This window comes from Balaenoptera borealis (genome assembly GCF_965194805.1).
Source record: "Balaenoptera borealis genome assembly, chromosome: 2".
NCBI classification, from domain to species: Eukaryota; Metazoa; Chordata; class Mammalia; order Artiodactyla; family Balaenopteridae; genus Balaenoptera; species Balaenoptera borealis.
The window spans coordinates 119310934-119330711 of record NC_138867.1 but is presented as its reverse complement, the minus strand read 5'-3'; the positions used below and the strand labels follow the sequence as shown (position 1 = coordinate 119330711).

Below are 19778 nucleotides of genomic sequence, written 5' to 3'. Positions count from 1 at the left end.
CATAACTAGAGAAAGCCCGCGTGCAGCAACGAAGACCCAATGCAGCCAAAAATAAATAAATTAAAAAAATAAATTTAAAAATAAATAAATAAAGTGTCTTAGAACATTTGTGAGTAAATGGAAGGTGTTGTTTCCTAACCAGATCCTATACTAAAAAATTCATTCCACGCTAAGCTTTCTAGAACCAGGAGAACTCAAAGTCGTTGGCATCAGGATACTGATCATAAAAGCAACGAAAAAATAGTTGTATATTTTAACATAAAAATTAAAATATCACCCTACAAATATATTGTAAATTACTTTTGTTTAAAACGATTTTTTTTAATTGCCCACTTTGAAACGTAAAACCTTAAGGGAAGGCAGATGGTTTCTGTAAATCTGCCTATAATTTTTTGTCCAGGGCTTGACGTTTCATTCCGAGCTATAAATAAACTTGAAAATGACAATGTATTTGACTACGTTAAGATTCTGTGTTAAATATGATCAAGACTGCTTAATATTTCAGTATTCTTTCAAAAGTATCCTACTCTTTGAACCAAGGAATATGGCAATTTGTTCCTACATTAGTTTTTTTGTTGTTTGATTCCAAGTTCTAGTCAAGATGCAGCTATAAGTAATAGAATAAATATCTACAATAAATGGTAAGATTTGTTGCAATTTTAGTGAACACTTGGAATACATCTTTTAAAGTGACATTTGAAGAGATGGTTAGATAAGTAAAAATTTAAAAAAACTAAAGCCAAAGCTTGGAAGTTGAACTTATATTACGGAGTTTGTCTCTGGATGTTCACTTCTTCCCTACGTGCTCAGATATGGACAAAGACCGGGGCTGAAGGCCATGAGGTTGGTCTTGGGCGGCCCCCCGCCCCCAGAACACACCCGCTGCCGCCTCTGCTGCGAGTAAGACCAGCTCCCCACCGCACTGGAGCACACCAGCGTGGGCTTCCCGGGCCCGCACGCGCCCTCGCTGGGCGGCGCCGAGCGCCGCAGCGCCGTGTACAGCAGCAGCGTGAGCACCAACAGGCTGGACACCGCGCAGATGGCGATGATCAGGTACACGTTCACATCCACCAGAGCGGCCTCCGCGCCAGCGGCGCCCGTCGACGCCCGCGAAGAGGCCTTGGGCGCCTGGCCGCTGTCCTCCAGCGACAGCAGCACGGTGGCCGTGGCCGTCAGCGCCGGCTCGCCGTGGTCCTTCACCAGCACCAGCAGGAGCTGGCGCGGCGCGCCGCCTCGTCCAGGGCGCGCGTCGTGCTGATCTCGCCCGTGTACAGCCCCACGCGGAACGGGCTGCGCGCGCCACCCGCCGCCGGCTGCAGCTCGTACGACAGCCACGCGTTGTAGCCCGAGTCCGCGTCCACCGCGCGCACTTTCGTCACCACGTGGCCCGCGCCCACCGACCGAGCCACCCGCTGGCTCGGCGCGCCCGCCCCGCCGCCCGGCCCGGGCAGCAGCAGCGCCGGCGCGTTGTCGTTCTCGTCCAGCACGAACACCTGCAGCGTCACGTTGCTGCCCAGAGGCGGCACGCCCGCGTCGCGCGCGCTCACCTGGAACTGCAGCAGCTCCAGCTCCTCGTGGTCCAGCGGCTGCAGCGCGTACACCTTGCCGCTCTCCGCGTGCACCGACACGTAGCTCGACAGCGCTCGCTCGCCCACCCGCCGCTCCACCAGCGAGTAGGACACCAGCGCGTTCTCCTGCGCGTCCGCGTCCCGCGCCGACACCGTGAAGATGTGGCAGCCGGGCGGGTTGTTCTCCTTCACCAACACCGTGTACTCGGGCTGTGCGAACGCGGGCGCGTTCTCGTTCATGTCGGCCGCCTCCACGGACAAGCTGGCGGTGGCCGACAAAGAAGGCGAGCCCCCGTCCCTCGCGGTCACCCCCACCTCATAGTTTGCCACACTCTCGCGATCCAGGGCGCTGTCCAACACCAGCGAATAGTAATTCTTGAAGGTGGACACCAGCTTGAAGGGGACATGAGGCGTCAGGGTGCAGGTCACCTACCCATTGACACCAGAGTCACGGTCAGACAAGGAGATGAAGGCGATGACGGTGCTGAGTGGAGACTCCTCTCTTACAGGCAAAGACGGATGTGACCGCCAGTTCCGGAGCATTATCATTTACATCCAGCACTTCCACTAAAACCTTGCAGTGATTTGACATTGGAGGACCTCCTTTATCAACTGTTTTTACCTGAATTTCGTAGGATTTCGTTTCTTCATAATCCAGTCTACCAATTAGCCTAATTTCCCCTGAGCTGGAATCAATTTTGAATTTGTTTTTTTTTGTTTGTTTGTTGGTTTATGTTAAGAGAAACAACATTGCCAAAGTAAAGACAATTTCGCCATTTACACTTTTGTCAGCGTCAGAGGCGTTTAATGTGGTCATTAATGTTCCATTTGCTGGAACATTAGTAGTATCTAATAAGTGTACTCTGTACACGGCCTGGGCAAACCATGGGGCGTTATCATTAATGTTGAGCACCGTGATCAGCAGCTGAACTGTACCTTCTAGTTCTGGTTTGCCCCCATCACTGGCTGTCAATAATAAACGAAGTTCTGGTGTATCTTCTCTATCCACAGACTTCCTCAGTTCAGGCGAAAGTGACTTACTCAGTTCATCACTTGCCTGTACATCCAAAGAGAAATAATCACTGGAGCTGAAAGTGTATGTTAGAAAAGCGTTGGTACCAATGTCTGCATCAGCAGCGCCCTCTATCGGGAAACGTGAATCCAGCAGCCTAGATTCAGGAATAAATAACCTTTGTTCTCTCACTCTAAAGACCTGTGGATTATCATGAATGTCCTTCACCTCCACCTCCACATGCAACACCTGCAGCGGCCTGTCCACGATCACCTCCAGGTGGATACTATATTTCGTGTTCTGTTTGCATAGCTCCTCCCGGTCAATCCGAGAATTCACAAACAAAATGCCGTTCTGCAGATTTACCTCCAGAAAGTCCCCATGGCTTTTGGACGCCACCCAGAACAGGTATGACACCAACTCGGCCAGCTCCAGCCCCAGGTCCTGAGCGATGCGGCCCACGAAGCTGCCGTGTTTGGCCTCTTCATGGACCGAGTAGTGGATCTGGCTGCTGCCAGCCCCACAGGCTGTGAAGAGCAGAAGTGAGAGCAGCAGGCACCGGCCTCCCTGGCCACCTCTCCTTGAAAACAGCATCGCAAAAGCACTACTCCTTTCCTACCATTCTCACTTTACTTTAAAATCTTGCCTTTTTTTCCCCTTCATATTTGAAATAATTTATCTCCTTACCATTTTTGTCTTCTCTCTGGCAGTGACAAAATGGGGCTTCCTTCTTTAGTTTTTGGTAATCAGTATATGGAATCTCAAGTGACCCTAAATGCCAAAAGAATCCTGAAAGAGAAGAACAAAGTTGGAGGACTCACACTTCCTGATTTCAAAACTTGCTACAAAGCTACAGTAATCAAAACAGTGTGGTATTGTCATAAAGACAGACATATAGACCAATGGAATAGAACAGAGAGCCCAGAAATAAATCCTTACATATATGGTCAGACGATTTTCAACCAAAGTGCTAAGACTATTCAATGGGAGGAAAGACAGTCTTTTCAACAAATGGTGCTGGGAAAACAGGAAATCCACATGCAAAAGAATGAAGTTATACCCTTACTTAACACCACATACAAACATTAACTCAAATAGATCCATGACCTAAATGTAAGACCTAAAACTGTAAAATTCTTAGAAGAAGATAGGGCAAAAGCTTCATGACATTGGGTTTGGTGATGATTCCTTGGATATGGTACAGGCAACAAAATTTTAAAAACAGACAAATTAGACTTCATAAAAGGTGAAAATTTTTTCCATCAAAAGACACTGTCAAGGACTTCCAGTTTCTAGTTCTGAATGTAAGGGGATTTGAAATCACCACTCCAACAAATAAAAAGCTGAGCAGACTGAAAAAAATCAACAACTCTTCTTGGCTGTGTAAGAGAGGGGAGGACACAGGGCAAACCACTACTCCCAAAATTAAAGAGACAGGGAAATACAGAAAGTCACAGATTACTTACTGGCACAGAGACCCAAGAGCAGAAGCCACTGTGGAAACCAGAGCTGGAACAGGAATATCTGAGCTGCAATAGACAAATTGCTGGAGGCTCAATGTAGATGGGGGAGAAGCAGTCATGAGGGGGGCTCAAAATATTTTGAAATTTACCTCTAGGAACTTGACCAGATTCCCACAGTAAATATCAGAGAAAAATCCCCCTCATGCTTCTGGCAGTGGGAGGTGGAAATGAACCATTTTGAAATGTATTCTGTTCTTCTTAACAAGGCCTTCCCTCAGGGAAACTAATTAATGGAAGACTAATTGTTGGTTTATTATCAGAGCCAATTCCAGCAGGCTCTAGTTTTCTGTGAGGGAGAAGAAAAATACCAATTCCAGGGCATTCTAGCCATTCTGTCTGACATGGGGTGGAGGGGAATGAGAAACACTTGTGAAGTTCATAGTTCAGAAGCATAATATCACTAAAAGACTGAGACCTAACCATAGGACTATAGAATGCTTCCCCTCTTCCCACACCTCAACACCTCATTATTACTAGGCTTTTTGTAGCAGTTCCTTCTGCCTGGTATATCATGTCCAGCTATCAACAAAAAATTATGAGGCATAGCAAAAGGGGTGGGGGGAACTCCACAATTTGAAGAGCAGAGCAAATATCAGAACCAGACTTGACAGGGATGTTCGAATTATCAGACTGGTAATTTAAATCAGCTATGATTAATATGCTAATGGCTCCAATGGATAAAGTAGACAGCATGTAAGAACAGAAGAGATGGTCAATGTAAACAGAGATGGAAATCCTAAGAAAGAACCAAAAAGAAATATTAGACCCCATTTTTGAAGAAAAACAAACCCGTTTAAAAGAAAATGTAACAGAAATGAAAGATGTCTTTGACGGGCTCAGTAGTAGATTGGACATGGATGAGGAAAGAATCTCTGAGCTAGAGGATATATCAATAGATTCCTCAAAAACCAAAAAGCAAAGAGAACAAAAATTGAAAAAACAGAACAGAAAATCCAAGGACTGTGGGAAAACTTTTTAAAAGGCATAAAAAAGGCATAGCATTAAAAAAAAGTGGGGGGGGGGGTGTATAACATACTCATAGTGGGAATACCAGAAGAAATAGAGAAAGGAAAAGAAGAAATATTTGAAGTAATAATGACCGAGGGGCTTCCCTGGTGGCACAGTGGTTGAGAATCTCCCTGCCAATGCAGGGGACATGGGTTCAAGCCCTGGTCTGGGAAGATCCCACATGCTGCAGAGCAACATGAGCCACATGTTGGCCCGTGAGCCACAACTACTGAGCCTGCGCGTCTGGAGCCTGTGCTCTGCAACAAGAGAGGCCGCAGCAGTGAGAGGTCCGTGCACCGCAATGAAGAGTGGCCCCTGCTCGCCGCAACTAGAGAAAGCCCTCGCAGAGAAATGAAGACCCAACACAGCCAAAAATTAAATAAATAAATAAATAAATAAATAAAATTGTTAAAAAAAATATTAATGACTGAGAATTTCCTCCAAATTAATTTCAGACATCAAATCACAGATCCAGGAAGCTCAGATAACACCAAGCAGAATAAACACCAAAAAATCTACACCTGGCATATCAGTTTCAAACTATAGAAAATCAAAGATTAAATAAAAATCCTGTTATTTTACTACAGCTTTATGTTACCATCAGGGGAAACTGGGTGAAAGGTACACAGGATCTCTCTGTATTATTTCTTACAACTGAATTTGAATGTACAATTATCTCAAAATAAAAAGTTTAATTGAAAAAAAAAATCCTGAAAGAAGCCAGAGGGAAAATACACTTTACCTATAGAGGAACAAAGATAAAAATTACATCTCACTTCTCCTCAAAAACCACAAGAACTTTCTCAACTTGATAATGAGAATCCATGACAAACCTATAGATAACATTATACTTAATTGTGAAGGACTGAATGCCTTCAACCTCAGATTGGGAACAAGGCAAAGATATCTGGTCTCACTACTCTTATTTGTTTTAGCATAGTGAAGGAAGTTCTACTCTGTGCCATAAAACAAGAAAAGGAAATAAGAGGCATATAGATGAGAAAGAAAGAAAACTGTCCCTATTTACAGGGGCAGTAAAAAACTTCCTAGAAAAGTGAATGCAGCAATGTCACAGAAAACAAGATAAACATACAAAAATGAATGTATTTCCATATACTAACAATGAAAATATACATACCAAAATTAAATTTAAAATACAATACCGTTTACATTAGCTCAAAAAAGATCCTTAGGTGTAAGTGTATTCTGTATTCTGAAAACTACAAAACACTAATGAAAGAAATTGAAGAATATCTAAAGTGGAGAGACCTACTGTGTTCATGAATTGGATGACTCGACACTTCATGGAGAGATGTCAGTTTTCCCTGAATTAACATATAGATTTAATACAATTCCTACCAAAATCTCAACAAGATTTTCTATAGATATAGATAAGATTACATGGAATAACAAAGAAACTATACTTGAAGCAATTTTTAAAAACAATAAAAAAGTAGAAGGAATCAGTGTATCCTATTATTTATTATACAGCTACAGAAATCAAGACTGTGCTATTGGTAGATAAATAGACAGGTAGATCAAGGGAACAAAATAAATAATCCAAAAATGGACCCATGCTAATGTGCTGAACTAACTGAATTTTGACAAAGTTGCAAAAGAAATTAAATGCAGGAAAGATAGCTTTTCCAGCAAATAGTGTTAGAGCAATTGGACTTTGCTAGGAAAAACAAACAAACAAAAAAACCCTACCTAAGTCTCATATCTTATACTACAATGAATTCAAAATGGATCATGAACCTAAAAGTAAAACATAAAACACTAAAACTTTTAGAAAAAAATATAGGAGAAAATCTTTAGGATCTAAGGGTAGGCAAAGAGTTCTTAGACTTGACACCAAAAGCACAGTCTGTAAAAGAAAAAAAAATTGATAAATTGGATGTCATCAAAATTTAAGAACTTTTACTCTGTGAAATACCATATTTAGAGTATGAGAATAAAAGCTAAATTTTAAAAAAGCTAAATAATAAAATTTTGGAGAAATTGTCTGCAAGCACATAACTGACAAAGAACTTGTATCTAGAATCTATAATGGATAATCAAAACTCAACAGTAAAAAATCAAACAGCCCAATTAGAACCTGGGCAAAAGACATGAAGAAACATTTCACCTGCTGGAGAGGGTGTGGAGAAAAGGGAACCCTCTTGCACTGTTGGCGGAAATGTAAATTGATACAGCCACTATGGAGAACAGTATGGAGGTTCCTTAAAAAACTAAAAATAGAACTACCATACAACCCAGCAATCCCACTACTGGGCATATACCCTGATAAAACCATAATTCAAAAAGAGTCAAGTACCACAATGTTCATTGCGGCTCTGTTTACAATAGCCAGGACATGGAAACAACCTAAGTGTCCATCGACAGACGAATGGATAAAGAAGATGTGACCCATATATACAATGGAATATTACTCAGCCATAAGAGGAAACGAAATTGAGTTATTTGTATTGAGGTAGATGGACCTAGAGTCTGTCATACAGAGTGAAGTAAGTCAGAAAGGGAAAAACAAATACTATATGCTAACACACATATACGGAATCTAAAAAAAAAAAAGTTCTGAAGAACCTAGGGGCAGGACAGGAATAAAGACACAGACATAAAGAATGGACTTGAGGACACAGGGAGGGGGAAGGGTAAGCTGGGACAAAGTGAGAGAGTGGCATGAACATATATACACTATCAAATGTAAAATAGGTAGCTAGTGGGAAGCAACCACATAGCACAGGGAGATCAGCTCAGTGCTTTGTGACCACCTAGAGGGGTGGGATAGGGAGGGTGGGAGGGAGACACAAGAGGGAAGAGATATGGGGATATATGTATATGTATAGCTGATGCACTTTGTTATAAAGCAGAAACTGGTGCACCATTGTAAAGCAATTATAGTCCAATAAAGATGTTAAAAAAAAAAAAGAATTCTAGGAAGCACACAGGAGGGAGGGAGACGCAAGCTGGAGGGGAGACGTTAGTTGAAGGAGAGTTATGTTTTCAGTGGAACAGACTCTCAAGCACGTTTAAAAGCTGTTGGAAAGAGTGTGGTTTAGACTATGAATAAGAGAAACAGGATAACTGATAATGTAAGACCCCTGAGAAGCTGGGAGCATCAGGAGTTCAAGCATGGGGGGAAGGCTTGGTCTTGGTTGTGAAGAGGGATCACTGCTTTCACTGAATCAGAAGAGGGTGGAGAGAGAATGAGTTCGAATGGGTGGGGACATGCATACCTGGTATCCACTTGCTCCTCAAATGAATTTACCTTGCTCCTCAAATGAATTTACCTCCAGATCAAAGCAATAGCTTTTTTTTAAAATTTTTATTTATTTATTTATGTATTTATGGCTGTGTTGGGTCTTCGTTTCTGTTCGAGGGCTTTCTCTAGTTGTGGCAAGTGGGGGCCACTCTTCATCGCGGTGCGCGGGCCTCTCACTATCGCAGGCTTTCCTGTTGCGGAGCACAGGCTGCAGACGCGCAGGCTCAGTAATTGTGGCTCACGGGCCCAGCCGCTCCAAGGCATGTGGGATCTTCCCAGACCAGGGCTCGAACCCGTGTCCCCTGCATTGGCAGGCAGATTCTCAACCACTGCACCACCAGGGAAGCCCAAAGCAATAGCTCTGAGCCAAGCCCTGTCTTAGGTGCTTGAGATGTGTGAGTGAATGACACAGACAAAGATCTTGTGGAGTTAGAGGCAATTTTGGTTATTTTTTCCTTATTATATTTTTTCATTTTATTTCATGTTAAAGGGTAATGTGGCTGCAATTTTTTCTGAGAAGGTAAAGGTCAGGTTATTGCTGTAAGGAAGCTGGCAGGGAGTTGGGGAGGCCCAAAGGGAAAGTGTAAAAACCTTGTCATTGAGGGCAGGACAGAGAAACTTACCCCATTTTGGGGGGCACTGGGGAGGTCCTTTTAAAGTTGAACCCTTGCCTTTATGAAAAACCGTTGGGTGGACTGTTGTGCAGCTCTCTCCAGCCGAGCTTGGCTCCTAGGCAAAGATCTAGAGAAAGCAAAAAAAAGAAGGTTTAGCTACAAGAAGACTCTTAAATTAATTTTCTCCCTGTGCATTTGTGCCCAATTTTATCTCTACTTGTTTATGCTTTATCATCTCCTTTACCTTGAGTGCACTTGACAAAAGTTTATCTATTTTACTAATATGTTCAAATAATTTTCTTTTTTCCCCTTTTATCTCTAATATATTATGGTTACCTTGATTAATTTAACTCTCATTTATGTTTGTTCATTTCAATGCTTTTTTTCTCAACTTTTCCCCCATGAATACATAGTTAATTCTTTTTCTTGCTTAATAACAAAAGCATTTAAGACTATACATTTTTCTGAAGATAGTTTTGGATCCATGCAGTTGATTTTGATATATAATGTTCTTTAATTTCTAAAATGTTTGTAATTTAATTGTAATCTTTCATTTTCTCTTTTTTTCCCCAAAAGTTACTGAAAATAGAGTTTTTTAGATTTCCAGTGGGTTAGAGTCAATTATTATATATTTGATTTTATTACATTGTGGTGAAAGAATGTGGGTTGTATAATTAACGCTATTACTGAATTAAATAAGGTATATTTATGTCCTCATATGTTATCAAATTTTGTAATCATTCCACAGACAGACACTTGGAAATAATTGTACATTGTTAATAGGCTTAGAAAATTTGATAATCATTCCTTTGTACAACTATTGCTTATTGAGTTTCTAATATGTGCAAGGAATCACAGTAGGTACTGGGAATGTAGGGAGAACAAGATAGTCAGGGTCTCTGTCCTGATAGAACTTATGTTCTAGTGCAAGAGACAGGGAGAAAAAAGTACATATCAAATACAATGTTTATAAGTTGCCATGAGTGCTATGAAAGAAGCAAGGAAAAGGAATTGAGGTAGAGATAGCAGACTGCACTCTTCATAGGGTGGTCAGGAAAGGCCACCAGAAGAACTTATACTCAGACAAAGTCCTAGAGGATCATAAGCTACTGGCCAAATAAAGCTTTGGAGGGAGATCTTTCCCTGGAGAGAGAATAGGAGAGAACCAGGGAGCTGGCGATACTTGCAAGGGAATGATTACAATGAGAAGTCATGGACTTCAGGTTAGACAGGGAAGCGAGGAAGAAATAAGCAGTCAGAAAGTTACAGGGCCAGTAATTTGGCAACCTCCCAACAGCTGAAGAATTTGGGGCTGTAGGGGTTTGTGATTTAACGATGTAGGTAGAAGAAGGGTGGAGGACAGAGAGTGGGGTGTTTAAACTCAAGATTTTAGAGACAGTGCAGTTTTTGGTGATGACTATCTAAGATGTGACCAGGGGAGGGAGTGACTGAGTTTGACATTGTTGATGAAGGAGTAAGGATCCAGGGATCTGGAGCACTGGAAAGTTTACCTCTATGGACATTGTTGTAGGACTTTGGGTAGAGAGGAAAACTAGAGGCCAAAATCAGTTTATTGTACTTTATTGTTAGATTATCTATATTTTAAATAAATTTAATCTAATTGAAAAAAAAAACATTTCACCAAAGAAGATATACAAATGGCAAAGAAACATGAAAATATTTTTAACACCAGTAGCATTTGGGGAAATGCAAATTAAAACTATAATGAGATATCATTACACATTTACCAGAATGGCTAAAATAAAAAATTCTGACATCAAATGTTAGCAAGAATGCAGAAAAACTAGATCATTCATATGTGGCTGATGAGAATATAGAATATGACAGCCATTCTGGAAAACAGATTGGCCGATTCTTTTGGGAAAAAATAGACTTAAAATTGCACTCCTGGGCATTTATCCCAGAGAAGTGAAAACTTATGTTCACAAAAAAACCTCTAGACAAATACTGATAGCAACATTATAATATTCAAAACACTGAAAACAAAACAAAACAAGATACTCTTCGATGAGAGAATGGGAAAAAAAAAGCTGAAAAATACAGTAACTGAAGTGAAAAATTCACCAGAGGGGTTCAACAGCAGATATGAGTAGGCAGAATAAAGAATCAGCACACTTGAAGATATAGGACAATGGAAATGTTTGAGGAACAGAAAGAAAAAAGATTGAAGAAAAGTAAAGGGAGCCTAAAGGACTTATGAGACACCATCAAGAATAAGAATATATGCAGTATTGGAGTCCAAAAGTGAGAAGAGAAGGAGAAATGGGTAGAAAGATTATTTGAAAAAAATAGTAGTCAAAAACTTCCCAAATTTGATGAGAGATGTGTATCTACAAATCCAAGAAACTCAAGGAACTCCAAGTAGAATAAATCTAAGGAAACCAACACTAAGACACATTATAACCAAACTGTCAAAAGACAAAGGGAGAATCTTGAAAGCAGCAAAAAAGAAATTACTTGGCATGTACAAGTGATGCTCAATAAAATTATCAACTGACTTTTTATCAGAAAACTTGGAAGCCACAAGGCAGTAGAATGATATATTTACAATTCTGAAAGAAAAATTTGTCAATCAAGAATTTCATATCTGGCAAAAATGTCCTTCAAAAGTGACATTCCAAAATAAACAAAAGCAAGGGAGTTCATTACCACTAGACCTGCCCTAAGGAAATGCTAAAGAGAGTCCTTTGGGTTCAAATCAAAGGATGCTAGACAGTAACTTAAATTTGAATGATAATATAAAGATCTCCAGCAAATGTAAATACATGGGCATATATAAAAGCCAATATTATTGTAATTTTGATTAGTAAGTCTGCTTTTTGTTTTCTACATAATTTAAAAGGCAAATACATAAAAATAATTTAAATCTACTATTGGACACACTATGTATAAAAATGTAATGTGTGATGTCAAAACATAAAGATGGGGAGATGAAGCTGCATAGGAATAGAGTTCTTGTATGTGATTGAAGTTAAGTTGGTATCAATTCAAATGAGATTGTTATAACTTTAGGATGTATATGTAATCCCCATGGTAATCACAAAAATAATATCTATAGAAAAACACAAAAGGAAATGAAAAGGGAATCAATACATGTGATTACAAAAAATCAACTAAACACAAAAGAAGGTGGTAATGGAGTAAATGAGGGACAAAAAAAAGCTATAGAGCATACATAAAACAAACAGCAAAACGGCAGAAATAAATGCTTCTTTATGAGTATACTATTATTCTAAAGGTACATGGATTAAATTCTCCATTCAAAAGGCAGATATTGGCAGAATGGATTGAAAACATAATCGTATTCTATGCTGTCTACAGGAGACATAATTTAGATTCAAAAATTGAATCAAGATTCAATACAAGGGCTTCCTTGGTGGCACAGTGGTTGTCAATCTGCCTGCCAATACAGGGGACACGGGTTCGAGCCCTGGTCTGGGAAGATCCCACATGCCACGGAGCGACTAGGCCCGTGAGCCACAATTACTGAGTCTGTGCGTCTGGAGCCTGTGCTCCGCAACAAGAGAGGCCGCGATAGTGAGAGGCCCGTGCACCATGATGAAGAGTGGCCCCCACTTGCCACAACTAGAGAAAGCCCTTGCACAGAAACGAAGACCCAACACAGCCATAAATAAATAAATAAATAAATAAAATTTTTTTAAAAAAGATTGAAAATAAAGGATTGGAAATTATGCATACACACACACACACACACACACACACACACACACACAGAGCAAACAGTAACCATACAAAAGCTAGAGTGGCTATACTTATATCAGACAAAACAGACTTTAAACTAAAAATGATACTAGAGAAAAAAGAGTGACTTTATGTTGATAAAAGGGTCAATACATCTTTAAATTATAAAAATTATAAACATATACCCACCTAACAACAGAGCCCCCAAACACATAAAGCAAAGACTGATAGAAATGACTGCAGAAATAAACAATTCCACAATAGTCAGAAACTTCAATACTCCACTATCAATCCTATATGAAACAACCATGCATAAAATCAACAAGGAAACAGAAGAATTGAACAACAGTCTATACAAACTAGACCTAACAGACTTTTACAGAGAACTCCATCAACAACAGCAAAATATACACTCTTCTCAAGTACACATGGAACACTCTCCAGGTTGAGACATAAAGCAAACCTTTATGTTGAGACACAAAGCAAACCTCAATAAATTCAAAAAAGATTTAACTCACTAAAGGATGTTCCCCTTTAATGGAAATTAGAAATTAATAACAGAAAGAAATTTAGGAAATGCAAAAAATATGTAAAAATTAAACAATACATTACTAAATAACCACTTGGCAAAAGAAGAAACATCAAGAAAAATAAGAAAATAGCTTGAGGTAAATGAAAATATAGCACAACATACCAAAACTTAATGGGAGACAAGTGCTTAGAGGGAAATTTACAACTGTAAGTTCAAAGAGAAGAATGATCTTAAATTAATAAACTAAACTTCCACCTTAAGATACTGAAGGAAAAAAAAAGAAGAGCAAACTAAACCTAAATCAATCAGAAGGAAGTAAATAATAATGCTTACAACAGATACTGATGAACTAGAGTACAGAAAAAGAATGAAATAAATATCAATAAAACAAAAGGACAGTTATTTTAAAAGATCATTAAAATTGACAAAACTTTCACTAGACTGACAAAAAGAAAGAAAGAGAGAGAAAAAATCAAATAACTAAAATTGGAAATGAGAGAAGGAACACTACTACTGACCTTATAGAAATAAGAAGAATGCTAAGGTTATACTATGAACAAGTGTGGGCCAACAAATTAGATAATATAGACGAAATGGAAAAATTCCTGGAAAGATAGAAACTAACAAAATTGAGTTTAGAAAAAATATAAAACTCTGAATAGACCTATAACAAGTGAAGAGATTGAATTAGGAAAAAAAAAACAAAAGACTTCCCACAAGGAAAATCCCAGAACCAGATAGTCATTTTTAAAAGGTTCTTCACCAAGCCTTCCAAAGAACAGAAAAGGATGGAATATTTCTCAGCTTTCTATGAGGCCACTGATACTAAAACCAGACAAGACACCACACAAAAAAAAAACCCTACAAACAAATATCTCTTATGAATACAGACATTGTTGAATATATCAACAAAATACTAGCACATTGAATCCAGCAAAATTTTGAAAAGATAAAGCATTATGACTAATGGTGATTTATCCCAGTAATGCAAGGTTGTTTTATCATCTGAAAATCAATTAATGTAATACTTCATATCAATAAAAGACAAAAACCACATGATCATCTTTATAGACATTTTTCTCTTTTTATTTTGGGATACAGGAAGTCCAAACAATGGCACAGAGATCCAAACATGACTACATGTTGAAGTCGTTCCCAAGTGGGAATATCAAATTTAAGATGCATTAAGGTAGTTTTGTGAGTTAAGGGAAAGGAGGAGGAGTAAAAGTAAGGAATCAATGAACAAGGAACAAGGTCCTGGAAGTGGAAGACGGGTAAGGGAAGAGTAGGAGAGATATGGAGGGGAGTATAACGAGGTTCTGTGGATCTATAAATAAGGTATTTCTAACTTTCTCATAATTTTAATTTGCTTTATCTAAGTAATTATTTAGTGAGGCAATTTTAAAGTCCAATTTCAAGGGTGGAAGGCTCCTCATAGCAACTAAATAAAGCACTCCATTGGGAAGTAGAAATATTTTCTTTGTGTTCTAAGGTACGTCAAAATGTACAATCTAGTCTATATCAAAAGTTCTCCAAAGTAAGCACTATAATTCCAAATTGTACCTGGTAAAACTGCACCAGTTAGAGATATATGAACTTAAATTAGCATATAGACTTTATACAGTCTCCAATTTTTTTCTAGGATAGATATTCTGATTATCTAAATACAGAAATATAAAACGTGAAGGCTTTCTTAGTTAATCAAATTATATTACGAATTCTCCCAAACTGAGAAAGATGTAAATGTTGCCTAAAATTCTTCCTAAATTCCTAAAATTTGTTCTTACCAGCATGAATTATTTGACGAAAACTAAGATCTCGAACATGAATAGAGGTCTTCCCACATACCTTGAATTCATAGAGTTTCTCCCCTGTATGAATTCTCTGAAGTTGAGTGATCTGATAGACACTATTTAAGGCCTCTCCAAATATTTTATATTTATAGGATTTTCATCATTATGAATTCTCTTTTGCATATTAGGGTGTCTTCCTTTATTAAACACTTTCTCACATTCCATATATTCATAATAATTCACACAAGTATAAATTCACCAACATATATTAAGGTTTGAATTATATCTAAAAGCCTTCACACATTCCTTACACTCAAAGAGCTTCTTACCAATATGAATATTATCAAGGAACCTACTGATGCATACTAACGGTTTTCCCACTTTGACTAAATTTATAGGATTTTTAAAAACCAAATTAATAATCTGATGTTGATTAAGTTGTTCACACACAGTAAAAGCTTTTTAGAATATTTTATAGTCATAAAGCTTCATAGCAGTATGAGTTCTCTAACATATAGTAAGGACTGAATTAAGTCTAAATATCTTCCCACATTAAAAAAAATTTTATTTTATACTGGAGTATAGTTGATTTACAATGTTGTGTTAGTTTCAGGTGGAGAGCAAAGTGATCCAGTTATACATATACATATACCTATTCTTTTTCAAATTATTTTCTCATTTAGGTTATTATAGAATATTGAGTAGAGTTCCCTGTGCTATACAGTAGGTCCTTGTTGGTTATCTATTTTAAATATAGTAGTGTGTATATGTCAATCCCAAACTCTCAATTTATCCCTCCCCAACACCCTTCCCCTTTGGTAACCATAAGTTTGTTTTCCAAGTCTGTGAGTCTGTTTATGTTTTGCAAATAGGTTTATTTGTATCATTTTTTTTAGATTCCACATATAAGCAATATCATATGATATTTGTCTTTCTCTGTCTGAATTACTTCACTTAGTATGATAATCTCCAGGTGCATCCATTTTGCTGCAAATGGCATTATTTCATTATTTTTAATGGCTGAGTGATATTCCATTGTATATATGTACCATATCTTCTTTACCCATTCATCTGTCAATGGACATTTAGGTTACTTAGTTTACTTCCACATCTTGGCTATTGTAAACAGTGCTAAAATGAACATTGGGTTGCATGTATCCTTTTGAACCATGGTTTTCTCCAGGTATATGCCCAGGAGTGGGATTGCTGGATCATATGGTAGCTCTATTTTAGTTTTTTAAGGAACCTCCATACTGTTCTCCATAGTGGCTATACCAATTTACATTCCCACCAACAGTGAAGGAGAGATCCCTTTTCTCCACACCCTCTCCAGCATTTATTGTTAGTAGACTTTTTTATAACAGTCATTCTGACTGATGTGAGGCGGTATCTCATTGTAGTTTTGATTTGCATTTCTCTAATAATTACCGATGCTGAGCATCTTTTCATATGCCTCTTGACCACCTGTGTGTCTTCTTTGGAGAAATGTCTATTTAGGTCTTCTGCCCATTTTTTGATTGGGTTTTTCTTTTTTTGTTGTTTTGTCTTTTTACATTGAGCTGCATGAGGTGTTTGTAAATTTTGGAGATTAATCCCTTGTCAGTTGCATCAGTTGCAAATATTTTCTCCTGTTCTGTGGGTTGTCTTTCCACATTTCTTATATTAATCAGTTATCTCACCAATATGAATTCTCTGATATTAAGTAACTTGTACAAACACAATAATGGCTTTCTCACATTTCTTACATTCATAATGATTATCATCAGTATGAATTCTCTGCCTTGAAGAAAAGACTCAATTCAGTCTAAAGACCTTATTTATATTCCTGTGATTTCTCTCCTGTATGAATTCTCTGATGTTGAGTAACTCATCCACACATAAATGCTTTCCTTCACTCCTTACATTCATAAAATTTATCACCAGTATGAATTCTCTGACTTGAAGAAAGAATGCAATCAGGTCTAAAGACCTTCCCACATTCTTTATATTCCTATGATTTTTCACCTGTATGAATACTCTAATATGGATAAATTGTCCACACACAGTTAAGGTCTTATTGCATTTTTAATATTCATAAAGCATCTCACCAGTATGAATTCTCTAACACATAGTAAGGACTGAATTAAGTCTGAACATCTTCCACATTTCTTACATTCATCGGTTTCTCATCAGTATAAATTATTGATGTTAAGTAACTTGTGTGCACACAAAAAAGGCTTCCCCACATTACTAATAGTCATAAAGTTTATCACCAGTATGAATTCTCTGGTTTGCAAAAAGAACTCAGTTCTAAACAACTTCCTACATTCCTTATATTCACAGGATTTTACATCAATATGAATTCTCTGGTGTTGACTATATTATCCACACAAATAATGACCTTCTCACATTGTTAACATGTAAGTTTCTGACCACTATGAATTCTCTGCAGTGTGGTAAATACTGACTTACATTTAAACATCTCCTCACATTCCTTACATTCACAGTGTTTTTTTTCACCAGTATGACTTCTCTGATGTTGAGTAAACTGATATCCGCTACTGAAGGTCATTCTACATTCTTTCTGATTACATCATTTCTAATTAGAGCATGTTTTCTCTCAATTTTGATAAAGGTTGGATTTATGTTATTGCTTAAACAGATTTTCTGAGTTATATGTTAGAAAATGAGGCAATGTGGTCATTTTTGTAGATAATAATTTGGGTAAACTATTTCTTTTGAGTTACCCAACACCTCTTAAGCATGCTCTCACACTTTCAGTCATTTCTAAAGATAGAGGGCTTAAGGTCAAGTGTATTACTTCTTAAACTGATTCCCTATTTCCTGGAGCACTTATTTAATGTCTTCTCTCCAAAAGTCTGGGCACAAAGGCTATTCGGTGATAGAGGAAGCTCCAGAACTAGACTGGTGTATAATGGAATTCTCAGAGGAAACTGTTTTATTAGTAAGTTAGTTTTGTGCAGCTTACTACTTAAACCCTACCGATAATCTTTTAAGCATGTAATTTCCCTTATGACTATCCTCCCAAAATAAAGTACCTGCAATTGTTTGATTCTGGCCTTGAACATTGATTACATAAATAAAAGATAGAAGCCAAATAACGTAGAAAAGCATTTGTATTAATTTCCTAGGACTGCTGTAACAAATTACCACAAACTTGATTACTTAAAACAACAGAAATATATCTCTCACAGTTCTAGAGGCCAGATTATAATATCAAGGTGTTATCAATGCTTCACTCCCTCCAAAGACTCTAGGTGAGAATCCATTCCTTACCTCTTCTGGTGGCTGTCAGCATTCCTGGTGGCTGTATCACTATAATGTCTCTTTCTCCATCTTCACATGGATCTCTCCCCTTCTCTGTGTTTTCTTCTGTCTCTTATAAGGAAATTAGCTGTTGCATTTAGGGTCCACCTCAGTAACCCAGGATGTTCTCATCTTCAGATCATTAATTTAATTTAATTACATCTGAAAAGACTATTTTTCAAAATAAGGTAATATTCAGAGGGTCCAGGTATTAAGACATGGACACATTGTTTTAGGGAGCCACCATTCAACCCACTACAGCATTCAGTAAAATTCAGATTTTTAAATTCTGATTAAAAATAACTCAGGAGGGGCTTCCCTGGTGGCACAGTGGTTGAGAATCTGCCTGCCAATGCAGGCGACACGGGTTCGAGCCCTGGTCTGGGAGGATTCCACATGCTGTGGAGCAACTAGGCCCGTGGGCCACAACTACTGAGCCTGCGCGTCTGGAGCCTGTGCTCCACAACAAGAGAGGCCGCGATAGTTAGAGGCCCGTGCACCGCGATGAAGAGTGGCCCCTGCTTGCCGCAACTAGAGAAAGCCCTCGCACAGAAACGAAGACCCAACACAGCCAAAATTAAATAAATAAAATTTTTTTAAAACTATAAAAAAAATAACTCAGGAAAATTTCTTTTTTCTTTTTTTCTTTTTTTTTTTTGGAGGTCATTTGTAGGAAAGGCCAATATTCTCCTTTTTAAATTTATTTTTTATTTATTATTATTATTATTAATTTATTAATTTATTTTTGGCTGCATTGGGTCTTTGTTGCTGCGCACAGGCTTTCTCTAGTTGCGGTGAGCAGGAGTTGCTCTTTGTTGCAGTGCACAGTTTTCTCATTGTGGTGGCTTCTCTTGTTGAGGAGCAGGGACTCTAGGTGCACAGGCTTCAGTAGTTGTGGTGTACGGGCTTAGTTGCTCTGCAGCATGTGGGATCTTCCCGGACCAGGGACCGAACCCATGTCCCCTGCATTGGCAGGTGGATTCTTAACCACTGTGCCACCCGGGAAGTCCCAGGAAAACTTCTTTACCTGGAAAAATTGCATATTAAAAACCTACGGCAGGGAATTCCCTGGTGGTCCAGTAGTTAGGACTCTGCGCTTCCACTGCAGGGGGCATAGGTTCGATCCCTGGTCAGGGAACTAAGATCCCACAAGCCACATGGCGTAGCCAAAACAAACAAACAAAAAATACAAAAACAAAACTACAGCAGAAATTACACTTAACATAGAAATTTTACATGCATTATTATAAAGAAAGAAAATGATAGAAAAAGGAAGAGATAAAGCTATCAGTTTTTACTACTGATGAAATAATCTACCTAGAAAAACCAACATAAGCAAAAGGCAATATCAGCAAGTGTTCTATAACCAAGATCAACTTTAAAATATTAATAGTATTTCACTGCATCTGGCAGTATCCTTGTCCTGGAAAATCC

The 19778-nt window shown here is 38.4% G+C and overlaps 1 pseudogene across 1 annotated transcript; it reads right to left on the bottom strand.

Moving 5' to 3' along the window:
• Positions 1-798: 798 nt before the first annotated feature.
• On the bottom strand, positions 799-19385 carry LOC309622657 (protocadherin alpha-1 pseudogene; annotated as a pseudogene). Its single transcript, XR_014249937.1, has 2 exons — positions 9000-19385; positions 799-3369 (listed from the first exon to the last, which is right to left on the bottom strand). The product of XR_014249937.1 is annotated as a protocadherin alpha-1 pseudogene (transcript).
• Positions 19386-19778: the final 393 nt, after the last annotated feature.